Consider the following 19,230-nt stretch of genomic DNA (forward strand, 5'->3'; position numbering starts at 1 on the left):
GCACATCGTTGGACTGTGGGAGGAGACTGGAGCACCCGGGGGATACACACGCAGACATGGAAAGAACGTGCAAACTCCATACAGACAATCACCCAAGGCTGGAATTGAACCCGGGTCCCTGGCACTGTGAGGGAGCAGTGCTAACCACTGTGCCACCCTGGACGGTACTGGAACAAACAGTATACAACTCTCGGGAAGGAATTTGGTCTCTGTCCTCTGGTAAAGAGAAAGATGACGGGTGGCCTGATGGAAGTCTTTTAGCCCAAGAAAGGATTTGAAACGGTAGAAAATCTGTCCATTTTGGGGGATGCAAAACTAAAGAGCATACACTGAAGATGTTAATAAATCAATTAGCAATTTCAGAAGAAACTTAGTTACCAAGTTGTGGGAAGTGACTACCTTAAGGAGTACCTAAGGGAAAGAGCACAGATCTTTGTAAAGGGAAGCTGGATAAGCAAATGAGAGGGAAAGGAATGAAAATAAATTCTGATAGGACCCAATTGACGGGGTCCGAAGGAGCTTTGTGTGCCTTTTAGGACCTTAGGAGGTCCCAAGCACTTCATAATGAAGTGTTCTGGAAATGTAGTCACTGCCGTAATGTAGGAAAAGCAGAAGCCGATTTGCACAGTGGCCTCAAAATAGCAAAGAGATAATGCTGAGATTATCTGCTCTTTTGTGATGCTGGTTGAGTGAGAATCCCCCCCCCCTCTTTTCTGTTGGGGGATCTTTAAAAGATGTGAGGACAGATTGGGCCTCTGTCTAATGCATTATCTGAAGGGTGCCACCACAGACAGTGCAGCACTCCTTTAACACTGTATTGAAGCGTCAGCCTAGTTAATGTGTTCAAGAATTAGAAAAGTGGGAGAAGAATAGAAGGCCCTTTGTGCATGCTCTGTCAATCAATACAATCATGATCGATCTTGGACCTTAAATCCACTTTCCCGCCTTGATTCTTACTACCAAAGAAAACACTCTCACATTTCCTCACATTATACTCCATCTGCAACTTTGTTTTCCTCCACTCACTTAACCTGTCTGTATTTCTCTGGGCTAGATTCTTCGTCTTAGATTTTAGTCCCTTAAATCTCTGCAGTGGAGCTTGTAGCCACTGCCTTTTGATTCAAATGTGAGAGTGCTGTTTTGAAAATAACATTGGAAAGTTATTCATTTATAGAATGCGGACGTTGCTGGCAAGGTCAACATTTGCTCTGAGCCCTAATTGTACTGGAGACGGTGCTTGTGGTGAGCCATGTTCCTGAACTGTTGGAGTCTATATAGTGAAGATATTCCCACAGAATTGGCTAGGTAGGGATTTCCAGGATTCTGATCCCACAACTAAGTCGAGATAATATCCTGCTGGTGTTCTTGTGACCCTGATTCCTTTGTCCTTCTGGGTGGCAAAGGTCACAGGTTTGGAAGGTGCTGTGGACTGGGCCTTGGCGAATTGCTACAGTGCATCTTAGGACTGATGCCACTGTACGCCGATGCTGGAGCAAGTGAATGTTTTAAATGGTGCACGGTGTGCTGATCATGTGTGTTGCTTGGTCCTGAATAATGCTGAATCTCTTGAATATTGTTGGAACAGCACCTACCCAGCAAAGTGGGGTGTACTTAGAGTCATAGAGGTTTACAGTATGAAAACAGGTCCCTCTGCCCAACTTGTCCACACCACCCAGTTTTTACCACTAAGCTAGTCCTAATTGCCTGCATTTGGCTCATATCCCTCTATACCCATCTTTCCCATGTAATGCTTCTTAAAAGACAAAATTGTACCAGCCTCTACTACTGCCTCTGGAGTGCCGCCTGGGGTGAAGTGTGTTGCTGATTTTCTCCTTGGTTCAATTGCTCTGTTTTATTGCCTTTGCTCTCGAGTCGCCAGGTATCTTTATGATACCGCCACGAGGTTCAAGTCCGAGTAATGATCAATAACCCAGTACACCGATTAGTAAGATTTAAATCAAAGCACATTTATTATACACAGTAATCGCTACTCATGCACAAATTCTACGTCTAAGCTACTTCTACAACTAACAGGCCTATACTTAACTTCGGACTGGCCCACCAGGTCAGGGGAACAAATGGGCTTTCGTTCGGGTTCTGAGTCTGTGTGATTCGAAGTTGGTATGGATTGGTAGCTAGGAGTGCCTATCTCGTAGCGAGCGTTGAATTAAGACTTGCGTCCGTCGAAGATCACTACACCGGTCAAGGTCAATGTTGGTTCGTGTTGCTGGGTGACCCGGGCAGGAAGAAGAGAGAGCGATTTGAACTTGGGGCTCAACTCTTATAGTCCCCAGGGGCTTCCCGCCTTTCGGGGCGGACCCTGTACCTGGTCCCAAGTGATTGGACTTTGTCCCAATCGCTTGGTTCGATTTTCTCCAATACTGGAGCGTTTCCCTGATCGATGGGTGGTCTTGAGGTGCTCGTTCACCTCCTTTGTGTAGGCTCCTGCTGGCGCCGAGGAGTCTGGCTTTGCTTTGTGTGTCCAAAATGTTACTTTTTGTTCCCGGGGATTGCTCATCAGTATGCAGATAGCTGCTACTTTGTTATGCTGATGGCCGCTGGTATCGATGTTGTCTGGCCTTTTTCCGAGGTAAATACACAGCAAACCTGCAGCTGCTGGATTCTGTCTTGTTGGCTGACTTTCCCATCAGCCTTTGCCGTTCGCCATTTTAAATCGGGAGTTGGCCAAGTTAGGTGGCTACAAGTGGCAGTGGCTATCATCTCGGGAAGCGTGACTCTGAGGACTAGCCTTCAGTGCCACAAGAAGGTGAATAGGTGAATGACCTATACTGTATACTGGGCCGTACAGGTGAGTTGACCCCCCCCCCCCGAGACCCTCCCACCCCATGTGAGCAACCCCACAACCCTCCCTGTGCCCCCCAACCCTCCCTTCACTCCCCCTCGCTTCAGATCCCCCAACCCTTCCTTCTAGAACTAGAGGGCATAGGTTTACGGTGAGAGGGTAGAGATACAAAAGAGACCAGAGTCGAAGATTTTTCACACAGAGTGGTGAGCATCTGGAACGGGCTGGTAGAGGAAGATACAATTTTTTCTTTTAAAAAGTAGTTGGAGAGTTACATCTTTTATTGTCACAAGTATGAAGTTATTGTAAAAAGCCCCTAGTCGCCACATCCCGGCGCCTGTTCGGGTAAGCCGGTACAGGAATTGAACCTGCACTGCTGGCCTTGTTCTGCATTACAAACCAGCTGTCTATCCCACTGAGCTAAATCAGCCCTGTATGGGTATGGAGGGATATGGGCCAAATGTGGGTAAGTGGGACTAGCTTAGTGCTAGAAAGTGTGTGGCATGGACAAGCTGGGCTGAAGGGCCTGTTTCCATGCTGTGAACATCTATGACTCTATGACTCTTCACCACCCCCCCCCCCCCCCCCCACAACCACTGTGAATCACACGTGCGGCTAACAATGTGTGTACGCAGGTGAAGCACTCCCACAATCAGCGGGAGAGGGTGGCGGCCGGGTGTCGGACATAAGAATCCTCACAACGTTCGAGGACCGGGCACTGGTTACAGGGGTGGCCGAGGACAGAGCGGTCACTAACCCATCCCTCCTACTGACCACGTGTTCATTCTCCTGCAGATCATCCAACTGACCCATCGGGCTGGCCCCATCCCCTCCCTCCCATCAGATCACCTCGGAGGAGAGCTCCGATGATGCTACAGTCAACACGTCATCGCTGTCATCCCCACCCTCCAACAGCGCAAAGACACAAACCTCGGTGGGCAACGTTAGTGGTCAGGCTTCTGGGGCACATTCTGGTGAGCACCTCACAGTTGCTGATGCACATCAGGTGGAGACAGGGACCCCCAGGCGAGACAGCAGTCGGGAGGGCTGCTGGATCCCAGGACCCAGCTGGGTCCCAGACAGTTGCTGAGCCTTTTGGACCAGGCTATCCTGGAGCTGATGGAGATGTTAAAGATCGGTCGGGACATTCAGAGGGAGATGTCAGTGACATTCCAATAGGTCCATAGTCAATTGGAGGAGTCCCAGAGACTACGGGTGCAGGAGATGTCGCCGGCAATGCGTGGCACCAAGACCAACACTGCTAGGATGGCGAGTGCAGTGGAGAGTGCAGTGGAGGTCCTGGTGCACAATGTCGGCACCATTAGTGGAGGTGTCCAAGGCTTTGTGCAGTTGGTGGCGGCCATGGCCTCGGGCCTCGGCAGAATCTCCAATTCACTCGGGGACATGACCCAGTACCAGGCTGGCCTTGATGAGGTGCTGAGAGACCATGTCCCGATCTCAGATGGGAAAGGCCGAGGCGCTGATGAGCTTGTCCCAGTCGCAGGCAAGCATTGCTGAGGCACCTCAGAGCGTGGCCCATTCACCGAGGAGCATCGCCGAGGGCGTCGACACCACGGTGCAGACATTGGGTAGCCTGTCCTCCAGCCCCTGATGGTCCAGCGCCTCTTCATCATCTACGTCTTCCTTCTCCTCGGAGGTGGCCACATGTTCCTCATCCCCCACCTGCAACACGTCACTCCGCTGCTGTGCCAGGTTGTGGAGGACACAGCAGACCACCACAAAGTCGGTGACACTGCGGTGGTGTTGTACTGCAGGGCAACATCGGAGCAGTTGTGGCATCAGAACCGCATTTTCAGTAGTCCGATGCACCGCTCTATCACAGCCTGAGTGGCCACATGGGCCTCGTTGTATCGGGTCTCCACATCGGTCTCCGGTATCTGTACTGGCATCATTAGCCAGATCCGCAGTGGGTACCCCCTTATCCCCAAGAGCCAACCGGCCATCCTGCGGTGGTCCTCGAAGAGGTTCGGGATGTCTGACTGCCCCAGGATGTAGCTGTAATGCACACTCCCTGGGAAGGGTGCACAAGGCGACATGTGTGCAGTCCATCAGCCCCTGGACCTGGGCATCCCGATGGTGGCGGAGAATCCTGCTGCCCGGCCAACTTGTTAGGCTTGGTCCATGTCAAAGTTAATATGGATTTCTGCCTGCGGAAACATGGCATCCGTTACCTGTGGTGCCACACAGGTCTCCGCTCGAGCCTTGGAAGGATCCAGAGGCATGGTGGTTCAGGGCTGCGGTGACCTTGACGGCCACAGAGAGCAGGTGTCCTCCTTCTCCACGCGATGCCAAATCCACGAGGACATGATACAGGTGCCACACTGTCTCCTTGTTGAGGCGGAGCCTCCTGTGGCACGCGCTGTCCGTCATCTGCTCGAGTGACCAGAAACGTTTGCACATCCTGGCCATCGCGGGCCTTCCCCTCTTGGTCTCTCCCTGGTCTGATGGGTGGCCGGGTCCTCAGGATGCGGGGCGGGGTCTGGCACATGGGCTGCCGCCTTGAGTCTCTGTAGACGCTGCCGCTGCCACCGTCTCCGACGTCTGGCTGCCAGACCTACCAGAAGCACCTCTAGGGTCTGTTCCGCAGGGTCCAAAATACCGTCCATAGCGTTCAATACCTGTAAGGAATTGGGAAAGGGTATTGGACTGACAAACAGCGATCTTCCACCCCAGGATACGCCATTCCTCTATTGATCTCCACCTCCCTCTCCCCCCCCCCCCCCCCCCCCCCCCACCCTCCCACGCCTGGAACACCTCGCCCACGTGCTCTCAGAGCAGCAGGCCCCCCAACTCCGCTCACTGTACCCCTGACACCAGCACACAACGTTACCTGGACCGGGCGTTGGGTCCCTTCCCTGTTTCACTCACCCACCCTCTGACCGTGGACATGTCCCCGGTGCTGGGACCCATCCCCTGGGTGTTCAGATCTCAGCTGCTCTGTGTGAGGTGCTGCCTCCCGCAGTGTTCAGGTACAGTGTCCAGGCAGCACGGTCTGATTGGGATGCTAGGCAATGACTCCCACATGCTACATGGCCCACCCACCCACAGGAGCCCACTTGGGATGTGTGAAGTGCTCAGTTAACCATGATAGCCAATTCAGCAAGAGCCTTCAGCCGCACAGCCAAAGGCCTCAGCAGTCGGTGAGGGTTACGGGTGGTCGGTGAGGCAGATTGGCAGGGACAAGGGTTGGCCCTGGAATGGGTAGGTATGATCCAGGGGTTAGCATTGAGGAGCTGCGTGCAGTTGCCCCCTCTCCCCTCCGCTACTCCGGCCCTCCCCCTTTCCCCGAGCAGCACAACCCAGTCAATTGTCTCCCGATCCCCCCTCCAAGCACACAGGTGGTAAGCCCAGTGCCCCCGGGCTTTGCCTGTGGGCGAGAATGGCTACTCACCTTCTCGGCTCCCAGCAGAAGCGTTTCCGCCAGGTTCATGTTTTTCAAAAGAGGTTCTAATCACTGAATGACAGGAGGCGGTTGGATATGAGATGGCTCCCGTTAATTGTATAGAAATAGGGTGATTATTGGTTTCTCACCTCGCTACGGCGAGATCCCGATTTTGCCTACAGGAGTAGGCCGATTACCTCCGAAACTATTTGGCACCTGGCGCGGTTCTCGCTTTTGGCCTCTCCCTCTATTCATTGGCGTTGTCGTGCTCTCTCTCTCTCGCTCTCGAGCGAAACAAGGCCAGAGGATCGTGCCTAATGAGTTGGTTGCGTTAAAATGACACAGACTGAAGCACTAAACCCACTTGTGGATGTGTGCCCCCCCCTTCACCTCACCCCTGATTCCCTATGATACAGACTGCCATGCTCCCAGCATGTATCACCATTAATATTGGGGTCCACATCTTCTTCTTGCTCTTAGAAGTAACACATTAGAATGTTTTGAACTGATATCAGTGACTGAACAAAAGTGATACTTTTGTTTTTGAGTGGATGCTGCATAATTGACCATGGGCGGGATTCTCCGTCCCGCCACGGCACGTCTCCGCCGGCATCGGGATTCTCCATCCCGCCAGCCCGTCAATGGGATTTCCCATTGTGGGCAGCCCCACGCGGTCGGGAAATCCTCGGCCGTAGGTGCGCTGCCGGTGCAACGGAGAGTCCCGACGGCAGAGAATCCAGCCCCATAACATGCTTCACGTCTGACAGATGGAAAATACTGACTCAATATTGTTTTATCACATCGAAGAGCAAAAATCCACTTCAAATATGTAAAACGCCATAATTATTTTCAAAGAAGATCTTTCAGTACAAGCTGATGATATAGTTTCCATCCTCTTATGCAAACTTTAAAAACCTCAAGCTACACGACAGTCTAAATGGATGAAAATGATCTGGCGTCCAATTTATTCTAATTGTAAACTTGGACGATGCTTCAAAGTAAAGAAGAGATGGTTTGATTTTGGGTTATATCAAGCTGATCAAAGACCGACTAAAAACGAAAAATTAAATGCTAAAGAGCCTTCCCACAAGCCTAATGCAATGAGCCAAGTATTTAAACGATGACATGAGCATTTAATGCCGATGATTTAATTTACAGAGTGCAGAATTAGAGGACATGGATACAGAATTAACAGCATCAAGAAGGACTTAAGATTGGAAAGAATTCCTGTTCATCTTGAGTTTTGCACATATTAAACAGACTACCATCTGAAACATTTTATACTGTGGGTTTAGTCCCTTCAGGAACATTTTTGCATTATGCTGTGTTGGTTAAAGCCTTTCAGAACAAAATAGTTGCAAGAATAATAATAAGGAAAATAATTTCGAAACAAAGGATAAACATGACTGGATCCTTTGTGAAACAAGGTGGTTCCTGTGCCACCAAGATCATGCAATAATCCCAAAAGAAGCAGGGATTTAAGGTTAGACAAGTCTACCACAGTTCATGGTGTCAACCTAGGCCCAGTGGCTCTTAAAAGGAGGCTACATTCCCTTCTGGCTGGTGCTCTGTGAGATTATTGCTGGAATATTTCCTGACATTCCATGCTACGGGCCACCACTCCTCCCCCGCCTCCCCCCCCCCCCCCCCCCCCCCCCCCCCGCCACTCCCACGGACAAAGTTACAATAGGGTGGACGTGTTGACCTTGGGTAGGGTGCTCTTTCCAAGAGCTGGTGCAGACCCGATGGGCCGAATGGCCTACTTCTGCACTGTAAATTCTATGAAAACAGCTGAGAGCTAGTAGGGGCGTACTCTTTCCTATCAATGTTGGGTTTCGTCGTCAATCTCTGCTCACACTGAGAGGAGGCTCCCTTGGTATGGGAAATGATCCACATTGTCCAGGGGCTCACCATGGATCTTGATGGTGTGGGAGCAGTGTTGTGTGGCAGGAGCGGGCAGGCAGAGAACCTGTGTTTTCCGGTTGTTTAATCTGAGGCCCATTCTCTCATATGCCTTGGTGAATGCGTCGACGATGGTTTGTAGCTCGTCCTCTGAGTATGCGCACACACAGGCATCATCTGAGTACTGCAGCTCGATGACAGAAGTTGGGGTGGTCTTAGTTCTGGCCTGGGAACCTCAGAGGTTGAACAGTTTCCTGCTTATCCGGTAGGTTAGCTCCACTCCAGCGGGGAGCTCCAAGGTGACGGGGTGAAGTGCTGCTGCGAGGAAGATGGAAAAGAACATTGGTGCGATGACACAGCCCTGTTTGACATCAGTTTGCACACATATTTAGTGTGCAGTGGTTCTGTTGGTGAGGATCATGGCTTGCATGTCATTGTGGAACAGGTGGAGAATGGTGACAATTCCAGCATCAACTCCAATGCGAGTCAGTCTTCGGACGACTGAGAAACAGAGTATTCGAGAGCCAGCACCAAGCTCATGGTCTACAGAGCAGCCATGGTCCCCGCCCGCCTGTATACACCAGAAACATGGACCATGTACAGCAGGCGCCTCAAATCCTTGGAGAGATATCACCAACTCTGCCTCTGCAAAATCCTACAAATCCACTGGCAGCATAGAGGTACCAACGCGAGCGTCCTCTCCCGGGCCAATATCCTCAGTATCAAGGCACTGGCCACGCTTGACCACCTTCGATGGACGGGCCATATTGCCCGCATGCCCGACGCAAGACTCCCAAAACAAGTGCTCTACTCCGATGGCAAGTGATCACTTGGAGGGCAGAGGGAACACCACAAGGACACTCTGAAAGCCTCCCTAAATAAATGCAACATCTCCATCGCCACGTGGGAATCGCTTACCTTAGATCACACAAACTGGAGAAAAAGCATCCGCAAAGGCGGCAATCACCTCGAGCATCACAGGGTGGAGCACGTGGAGGCCAAGTGTAAAGAGCAAAAGGAGAGGGCGGAATGCAGAGCATTCTACCCCATCAAACACCACCTGCCAAACCTGTGGCAAAGTCTGCGGATCCAGGATCGGACTGTTCAGCCAGCAAAGAACCCAACTCCCCAGAGCGGAAGCAAGTCATCCTCGACACTGAGGGACACCCCAAGAAAAAAATTAACTCCTTCCCGTCAGTGGCAGGATGATGTTAAAGATTAGCATCCATTAGGTTGGTCACTGGAACATCAACCAGGACTGGGATTCAAAAACCGAACAAGGACAGCAAAGGTGTGCTTTGCTCTTCAGTTCTCCATCTCTCGAGAAACAGTCTGGCAAAGCCCCAACAATCCCACCTTTGCCACACACCCCATGCGCACGTAATGCCAGCTTTTGTTCTCCATTCAGACACACACTTCCATCTTTCCTGTCTTCACCTCAGCCACGAACAACATTCTGCTCTCTCAGTCGGTAACATTCGTGACTCTGAGTCACAGGTTCTCATGTTCCACTCCGGGGCTTCAGCACAAAAATCAAGACTGATTTGCCAATGCGGTATGGGAGAGTGCTGCGCTATCTGAAGCTTTAGAACGCACAAAGGCCTTTTGTGCGAGATGTTAACACAAGGCCCCATCTGCCTTCTCGGGTGGATGTAAAAGATATCATGGCACTATTTTGAAGAGGAGCAGGGGAGTTGTGCTCAGCATCCGAGCCAATATTTATCCCTCAATCAAAGTCATAAAACCAGATCAACCAGTCATTACCACAAAGCTGATTCCGGTTGCTTATTGCACCTATATTTGCTGCCTTGTTTTCTACATTACAACAGTAACTCTTCTTCTTTGTAGGCAGTCACTGGGGATCGAGGATCACATGCTCCTGCTCAATGGAGATTCCTGTACCAGCCTCCCCGAACAGGCGCCGGAATGTGGCAACTAGGGGCTTTTCACAGTAACTTCATTTGACGCCTACTTGCGACAATAAGCGATTTTCATTTCATTTCAATGGGTTCGGAAAACTCCCAAGTGCAATCTGCAGACCTTGCCATATCTGGGGCAGGTGGTGCTTAAAGGGCCAGATCGCCTCTATATTCTTGATGAAGTCTCTCAGTGTGTTCAGCTGCTTCCCGAATGAAACCTCTCTGTGTGGTGGGTCATAAGCCGGGAACTTCTACGAGTCAGTGGAGATGTTCAACCTCTTCAAGGATGCATTGAGTGTCCATGACTACACTTCAAAATGTACTTTGTTGCTTGCAGTTTTGGTCTGCGAACCCGCCGCCTGCGTTGTGATGCTGCTCTTCCTCCAACTATCCCTCCATTCGAGGCTATGAAGACGAAACAGCACCTGTCATTAAACAGGTTGAGCAGAGGGAAGGCCAAAAACCAGAAAACTCACACCAATCCCTCTGAGCTACAACAGCCCGCAGATGTGGAATATGCTGAGTGCCCTGTGAAGCAGGGTTTCCAGTCAGCCAGCCATGCCTGAATCCAATCCCACAAGCTTGCAATCAGTGTGTTGGTTGTTAGGTGAGGCTTCCCCACCCGCTAATTTTATCACAGGATCCCTATTTACTTTATCCAGGGACGGACCTGTTACTGGCAGGCATCACAATTACAGAATAACAGCCAGGCTATTACTACAGGAACTGGCCACTGAGTTGGATTTGGATTGGATTTGTTTTATTGTCACGTGTACTAAGGTACACTGAAATGTATTGTTCTGCGTACAGTCCGGATAGGTCATTCCATACGTGAAAAACAACACAGGGCACACATAAAAACACAACATTGGCGCAGGTTTCGTGCGAAGCATTCGGGGTGTACAATAATCTTTTTTAGTGTCACAAGTAGGCTTACAGTAACACTGCAATGAAGTTACTGTAAAGAAGATGTGTGGAGAGATCAGGGGCGGGATTCTCCAATAATGGGGCTATGTCCCCACGCCAGCGTGAAAAGTGCCGCCAACCACTCTGGCGTCAACGGACCCGATAATGGGGAACGCTCCCCTTCCAGGGGGCTAGATCAGCGCCGGAGTGGTCCCCGCAGCTCCAGCCGGCGCAGAACGGCCAGCGTGAGTTCGCGCATGCGTAGAACGGCCGGCGTGATTCCGCACATGTGTGTTACGGCCGGCGTATTTCTGAGCATGCGCGGGGGTTCCCTTCTCCGCGCCGCCCCCCGGGCAATATGGTGGAGCCCTACAGGGGCCCAGCACGGAGGAACATAGGCCCACATAGAACGAGCCCGCCCGCCGATCGGTAGGCCCCGATCGCCGGCCAGGCCACTGCCCCGGGGTCGGATCCCCCTCTCCAGGACAGCCCCCCACAGACTCACCTTCCAGGTTCCGCTACGTGGGACCTGAGTAACGCACGCCGGCGGGACTCGGCCGACCTCGTTGGCCACTCGGCCCATCGGGGCCCAGAGAATCACCGGGAGGGCCGCTTTCAACGGCCCCTGACTGGCGCGGTGGGAAACCCCGTCGGCGCCCGAGAATCGGCGGGGGCGAATCGGGAAACCGGCATCAGGGCGCGATTCCCACATTCCCCCATGGATTATTCGACACGCCGTGGGGTTGGAGAATCCCGGCCCAGTTCAGTCCATAAGAGGGTCATTTAGGAATCTGGGAAGAAGCTGTTTTAGAATCTGTCAGTGCGTGTTCTCAGACATTTGTATCTCCTGCCCGATGGGAGAAGTTGGATGATGTACCATCAATTCACTACAAGACGATGAGAACGAGTGAACATAGGCTTTATTATCCAAGAGCTTGCCTGCCTGTGACTGCTTTAACAATGAGCGCCACCCACAGGCGGCAGGTCTATATACCACCCGGGGTTGCGGAGCCAGAGGCAGAGCCCACCAGGGTTCCAGTACAATACATGGAAGGAGATCATGGGCAAAATTCTCCGGTATCGGCGCGATGTCCGCCAACCGGCGCCAAAAATGGCGCAAATCAGTCAGGCATCGCGCCGCCCCAAAGGTGCGGAACCCTCCGCATCTTGGGGGGCCCAGCCCTAGCCTTGAGGGGCTAGGCCCGCGCCGGACTGATTTCCGCCCCGCCAGCTGGCGGAAAAGGCCTTTGGCGCAAAAATGACATCTCCGGGCGGCGCATGCACAGGAGCGTTAGCAGCCGCTCACGCCATCCCCGCGCATGCGCTGTGGAGGGAGTCTCTTCCGCCTCCGCCATGGTGGAGACCGTGGCAAAGGCGGAAGGAAAAGAGTGCCCCCACGGCACGGGTCTGCCCGCGGATCGGTGGGTCCGGATCGCGGGCCAGGCCACCGTGAGGGCGCCCCCCGGGGCCAGATCGCACCGTGCCCCCCCATCCCCCAGGACCCCGGAGCCCACCCGCGCCGCTTTGTCCCGCCGGTAAGCGAGGTGGTTTAATCCACGCCGGCGGGACAGGCATCCTAGCAGCAGGACTTCGGCCCATCTGGGCCGGGGGGCCCGCCAACCAGCGCGGCACGGCGCGATTCCCGCCCCTGCCGAATCTCCCGTGCTGGAGAATTCGGCAACCGGCGGGGGCGGGATTCACGCCAGCCCCCGGCGATTCTCCGACCCGGTGGGGGGTCGGAGAATCTCGCCCCATATTACCATTCCCTGGCCATAGGCCACAGTACTACACAGACAACTTATATTATGGTGAATACATTCACCACATTCACCCCCGGTTAAAAATGAAATCCAGCGGGGGTGAAGTGGTGGCATCAAACGTTCAGTCAGTCTAGAGGCCGGATTGTTCTTTTGGGCCTCCTTAGCTCTGGCGGTGCGGTGGGTACGGGCGTTGTAGTTGTTGACTCCGAGAGCGTGTTGTCTGGGGCTTCGGTCCGGCGTGTCAGCGATGGTTGAGGGGTGGTGGATGGCGGGGGGGTGGTGGATGGCGGCAGGGAAGGCGCTTGACCGTACAGGAGCCCCAGGGGGGCGTAAGGGATTCGGGGGGTGGCGGTAGGTGGTGAGGAGGTGGGCGCGTTGACATGGGAACCAGCGGGCACCAGGTCCCGGAGGGAGACCGTATCTTGCCGTCCGTCTTGGTGCGTGACGTAGGCATATTGGGGGTTGGCATGCAGCAGCTGGACCCTCTCGACCAGGGGGTCGGTCTTCTGGTTCCTCGTATGCTTCCGGAGAAGGACAGGATGGAAGAGAGACCCCGGAGATGAACTTCCTAGGGAAGACAAACAAACGGTTATGAGGGGTCTCGTTCGTGGCTGTGCAGAGGAGAGATCTAATGGAGTGGAGCGCGTCGGGGAGGACCTCCTGCCAGCGGGGAATTTGGAGACTTCTAGACCGAAGGGCAAGAAGAACAGTCTTCCATATCGTCGCATTCTCCCTCTCCACCTGCCTGTTTCCCTGCAGGTTGTCGCTCGTCGTCCTGCTCGAGGCGATGCCCTTACTGAGCAGGTACTGACGCAGCTCATCGCTCATGAAAGAGGTGCCCCGGTCACTGTGGACGTAAGCGGGGAAACCGAACAGAGTGAAAATGCTGTGCAGTGCCTTTATAACAGTGGCCGAGGTCATGGCGGTACATGGGATAGCGAAGTGGAAGCGGGAGTACTCGTCAACGACGGTCAGGAAGTATATATTGCGGTTGGTGGAAGGGAGGGGCCCTTTGAAGTCGATACTGAGGTGCTCAAAGGGCTGGCAGGCCTTTACCAGGTGGGCCTTGTCTGGCCGGTAAATGTGCGGTTTGCACTCTGCGCAGACTTGGCAATCCCGGGTCATGGCCCTGACCTCCTCGGTTGAGTAGGGCAGATTGCGGGCCTTAATAAAGTGGATAAGCCGAGTGACCCCCGGGTGACAGAGGACATTGCGGATAGCCCGAAGTCAGTCATCTTGCGCGCTGGCACATGTGCCGCGGGACAGGGCATCTGAGGGCTCGTTGAGCTCCCCACGACGATACTTGAGATCGGAATTGTAGGTGGAGAGTTCAATTCTCCACCTCAAGATTTTGTCATTTTTAATTTTGCCCCGTTGTGCTTTGTCGAACATAAAGGCAACCAACCGTTGGTCGGTGACGAGGGTGAACCTCCTACCGGCTAGGTAGTGCCTCCAATGCCGCACAGCTTCCACAATGGCTTGCGCTTCCTTCTTGACAGAGGAGTGTCGAATTTCGGAGGCATGGAGGGCTCTAGAAAGGAAGGTTACTGGCCTGCCCACCTGGTTGAGGGTGGCGGCCAGGGCGACGTCTGATGCATTGCTCTCTACCTGGAAGGGGACGGACTCGTCCACCGTGTGTATCGCGGCCTTAGTGATATCGGCCTTGATGCGGCTGAAGGCCGATCGGGCCTCAGCCGTCAGGGGGAATATAGTGGCTTTGATAAGTGGGCGGGCTTTGTCTGCATAGTTGGGGACCCATTGGGCGTAATAGGAGAATAGCCCCAGGCAGCGTTTGAGGGCCTTGAGGCTGTGGGGAAGGGGAAGTTCCATGAGGGGGCGCATGCGGTCGGGGTCGGGCCCTAGGAACCCGTTTTCCACGACATAGCCGAGGATGGCTAACCGGGTTGTGCGGAAAACGCATTTCTCCTTGTTATATGTGAGGTTGAGGGATTGGGCTGCCTGGAGGAACCTCTGAAGGTTGGCGTTGTGGTCCTATGATCATGGCTGCAGATGGTAACATTGTCCGAGTACGGGTATGTAGCCCGCAGCCCGTACTGGTCCACCATTCAGTCCATCGTTCTCTGGAAGACCGAGATCCCATTAGTGACACAGAAAGGGACCCTGAGGAAGTGGAAGAGTCGGCCGGCTGCTTCAAAAGCAGTGTAGTGGCGATCTTCCGGGCGGATCGGGAGCTGGTGGTCGGCAGACTTCAGATCTACCGTGGAGAATACCCGGTACTGTGCGATCTGATTGACCATCTCCGCTATGCGGGGGAGGGGGTAAGCATCAAGTTGCGTGAACCGGTTTATGGTCTGGCTGTAGTCCACAATCATCCGATTCTTTTCCCCGGTCCTGACAACCACCACTTGTGCTCTCCAGGGGTTGTTGCTGGCCTCGATGACCCCCTCCCTCAAGAGTCGCTCGACCTCCGACTTGATAAAAATCATGTCTTATGCACTGTACCGACTGCTCTTGGTGGCAATGGGCTTACAGTCGGGGGTGAGGTTTGCAAAGAGCTAAGGGGGGGTGACCTTAAGGGTCGCGAGGCTACATACAGTGAGAGGGGGTAGGGGTCCGCCGAACATTAGGGTCAAGCTTCGGTGACTGCATTGGAAGTCGAGTCCAAGCAGTAGGGGGGGCGCAGAGGTGAGGGAGGACATACAGTTTAAAATGGGCATACTCAGCACCCTGTATCGTGAAGTTCACGACACAGTACTCCCGGATCTGTACCAAATGGGATCCGGAGGCAAGGTAGATTGTCTGGGACGCGGGGTAGATGTGGAGGGAGCAGCGCCTTACCGTGTTGGGATGGACGAAGCTCTCTGTGCTCCCGGAGTCGAAAAGACAGGGGGTCTCGTGCCCATTGACCCGGACAGCCATCATCGAATTCTTCAGATGTTTTGGCCGCGACTGGTCGACGGTGACTGCGCCGAGCTGCGGGTTGTCTGCGTGGTCGGAGGTATCGGGGTCACAAGATGGCGGCCCCCACGAGTCGCACATGTCGGGCTGAGTTGAAGATGGCGACCAAGAAGGCCGCCCCCATCGGTCGCACGTGTCGGTTGGTGTTGAAGATGGCACTCCCCTCGAGCTGCAGGAGGCGGATGACGCGTCTGAAGAGGGCGGTACAGGCAGGCACGCAGCCACATTGTGGGGTCTGCGGGCCTGTGAGTCCGTGGATCAGGCCTGGTAAGTTTTTGACTTTGGGACTTTGGATCAGGCCAGACAGACTCTGGCAAAATGTCCCTTTTTGCCTCAGTCGCTGCATGTCGCGGTGCGGGCTGGGCAACGCTGCCGGGGTGTTGGCCCTGACCGTAGAAGTAGCAAGACGGTCCCCCGGGCTGAACGGGCAGCCGCGCGGCACAGGCCTGGGACGTAGTTGGGTCTGGTGAAGGCCGCTTCTGTGGTGCCCAAGAGGGGTTTGCTGGGTCTGCCGGGAACACGCTGAGGCTGTGGTAGGCCACCTCTAACGAGGTGGCTAGTTTTACCGTGTCCTGTAGATCAGTGGCCCCGTTTTCCAGCAGTCGCTGCCGGACGTAGTTAGACCGGACCCCAGCCACGTAGATGTCCCGGATCATCAGCTTCATGTGCTCATCGGCCTTCACATCCCTGTAGTTGCAGTTGTGGGCGAGTCGAGTCAGGGTCTCTAGATACTCATCCAGCGATTCCCCAGCGCGTTGACGTTGGGTAGTGAGGAGGTGCCACGCGAACACTTCGTTCACGGGCTTCACGAACTGTCTCTTTAGAATCGCGACCGCCGCTTCGTACGTGACTGCATCCTCAATCATACCCGAAATTCGGTGGCTCACCCGGGCGTGGAGGAGGTGCAGCTTGAGGGCATTGGAGGGAGGCGTTTCAGAGGAGTCGAGGTAGGCCTCAAAACAGCAGAGCCAATGGAAAATGTCCTTAGCTTCTGCTGCTCGTGCGTCGAGTTCCAGTTTATCAGGCTTCAGAGCGGCTTCTATAGTGATGTCTTTAGATAATAAATTGATGTACCATCAATTAACTACAAGACGATGAGTACGAGTGAACATAGGCTTTATTATCCAAGAACTTGCCTGCCTGTGACTGCTGTAACAATGAGCGCCGCCCACAGCCGGCAGGTCTATATACCACCCGGGGGTGGAGCCCACCAGGGTTCCAGTACAATACATGGAAGGAGATCATATTATCATTCCCTGGCCATAGGCCACAGTACTATACAGACAACTTATATTATGGTGAATACATTCACCACATTGGAAGAGTGAGTAAGCCGGGTGGGAGGAGTCTTTGATTATGCTGCCTGTTATCCCCAGACAGCGGGAGGTGTAGATGGAGTCAGTGAATGGGAGCAGTTTTGTGTGATGGACTGGGCTGTGTTCACGACTCTCTGAAGTTTCTTGCGGTCTTGAGCCGAGCAGTTGCCATACTAGGCTGTGATGCAGTCAGAAGGATGCTTTCTATGTTTCAGGCGGGATAGAGGGGGATGTAAAAGGGGAGGCGGAGTTGCGCTACTGGTTCGGGAGAATATCACAGCTGTACTGCGGGAGGACACCTCAGAGGGCAGTGAGGCTATATGGGTAGAGATCAGGAATAAGAAGGGTGCAGTCACAATGTTGGGGGTTTACTACAGGCCTCCCAACAGCCAGTGGGAGATAGAGGAGCAGATAGGTAGACAGATTTTGGAAAAGAAGTAAAAACAACAGGGTTGTGGTGATGGGAGACTTCAACTTCCCCGATATTGATTGGGACTCACTTAGTGCCAGGGGCTTAGACGGGGCGGAGTTTGTAAGGAGCATCCAGGAGGGCTTCTTAAAACAATATGTAGACAGTCCAACTAGGGAAGGGGTGGTACTGGACCTGGTATTGGGGAATTAGCCCGGCCAGGTGGTAGATGTTTCAGTAGGGGAGCATTTCGGTAACAGTGACCACAATTCAGTAAGTTTTAAAGTACTGGTGGACAAGGATAAGAGTGGTCCTAGGATGAATGTGCTAAATTGGGGGATGGCTAATTATAACAATATTAGGCGGGAACTGAAGAACATAGATTGGGGGCGGATGTTTGAGGGCAAATCAACATCTGACATGTGGGAGGCTTTCAAGTGTCAGTTGAAAGGAATTCAGGACCGGCATGTTCCTGTGAGGAAGAAGGATGAATACGGCAATTTTCGGGAACCTTGGATAACGAGAGATATTGTAGGCCTCGTCAAAAAGAAAAAGGAGGCATTTGTCAGGGCTAAAAGGCTGGGAACAGACGAAGCCTGCGTGGAATATAAGGAAAGTAGGAAGGAACTTAAGCAAGGAGTCAGGAGGGCTAGAAGGGGTCACGAAAAGTCATTGGCAAATAGGGTTAAGGAAAATCCCAAGGCTTTTTACACGTACATAAAAAGCAAGAGGGTAGCCAGGGAAAGGGTTGGCCCACTGAAAGATAGGCAAGGGAATCTATGTGTGGAGCCAGAGGAAATGGGCGAGGTACTAAATGAATACTTTGCATCTGTATTCACCAAAGAGAAGAAATTGGTAGATGTTGAGTCTGGAGAAGGGTGTGTAGATAGCCTGGGTCACATTGAGATCCAAAAAGACGAGGTGTTGGGAGTCTTAAAAAATATTAAGGTAGATAAGTCCCCAGGGCCTGATGGGATCTACCCCAGAATACTGAAGGAGGCTGGAGAGGAAATTGCTGAGGCCTTGACAGAAATCTTTGGATCCTCACTGTCTTCAGGGGATGTCCCGGAGGACTGGAGAATAGCCAATGTTGTTCCTCTGTTTAAGAAGGGTAGCAAGGATAATCCAGGGAACTACAGGCCGGTGAGCCTTACTTCAGTGGTAGGGAAATTACTGGAGAGAATTCTTCGTGACAGGATCTACTCCCATTTGGAAGCAAATGGACGTATTAGTGAGAGGCAGCATGGTTTTGTGAAGGGGAGGTCGTGTCTCACTAACTTGATAGAGTTTTTCGAGGAGGTCACTAAGATGATTGATGCAGGTAGGGCAGTGGATGTTGTCTATATGGACTTCAGTAAGGCCTTTGACAAGGTCCCTCATGGTAGACTAGTACAAAAGGTGAAGTCACACGGGATCAGGGGTGAGCTGGCAAGGTGGATACAGAACTGGCTACGTCATAGAAGGCAGAGAGTAGCAATGGAAGGATGCTTTTCTAATTGGAGGGCTGTGACCAGTGGTGTTCCACAGGGATCAGTGCTGGGACCTTTGCTGTTTGTAGTATATATAAATGATTTGGAGGAAAATGTAACTGGTCTGATTAGTAAGTTTGCAGACGACACAAAGGTTGGTGGAATTGCGGATAGCGATGAGGACTGTCAGAGGATACAGCAGGATTTAGATTGTTTGGAGACTTGGGCGGAGAGATGGCAGATGGAGTTTAATCCGGACAAATGTGAGGTAATGCATTTTGGAAGGTCTAATGCAGGTAGGGAATATACAGTGAATGGTAGAACCCTCAAGAGTATTGAAAGTCAAAGAGATCTAGGAGTACAGGTCCACAGGTCATTGAAAGGGGCAACACAGGTGGAGAAGGTAGTCAAGAAGGCATACGGC

At 52.9% G+C, this 19,230-nt stretch overlaps 1 long non-coding RNA gene across 1 annotated transcript in view; it reads left to right on the forward strand.

Annotated features, from left to right (window-relative positions):
• Nucleotides 1-1,239: 1,239 nt before the first annotated feature.
• LOC140409622 (uncharacterized) overlaps nt 1,240-19,230 on the forward strand; it is a 40,379-nt gene continuing 22,388 nt past the window's right edge. Inside the window, exon 1 of the long non-coding RNA XR_011940438.1 lies at nt 1,240-1,305. This is a non-coding gene — a long non-coding RNA (uncharacterized lncRNA). The remainder of the gene's footprint in view (nt 1,306-19,230) is intronic.

This window comes from Scyliorhinus torazame, chromosome 3 (assembly GCF_047496885.1).
Source record: "Scyliorhinus torazame isolate Kashiwa2021f chromosome 3, sScyTor2.1, whole genome shotgun sequence".
Lineage (NCBI taxonomy): Eukaryota > Metazoa > Chordata > Chondrichthyes > Carcharhiniformes > Scyliorhinidae > Scyliorhinus > Scyliorhinus torazame.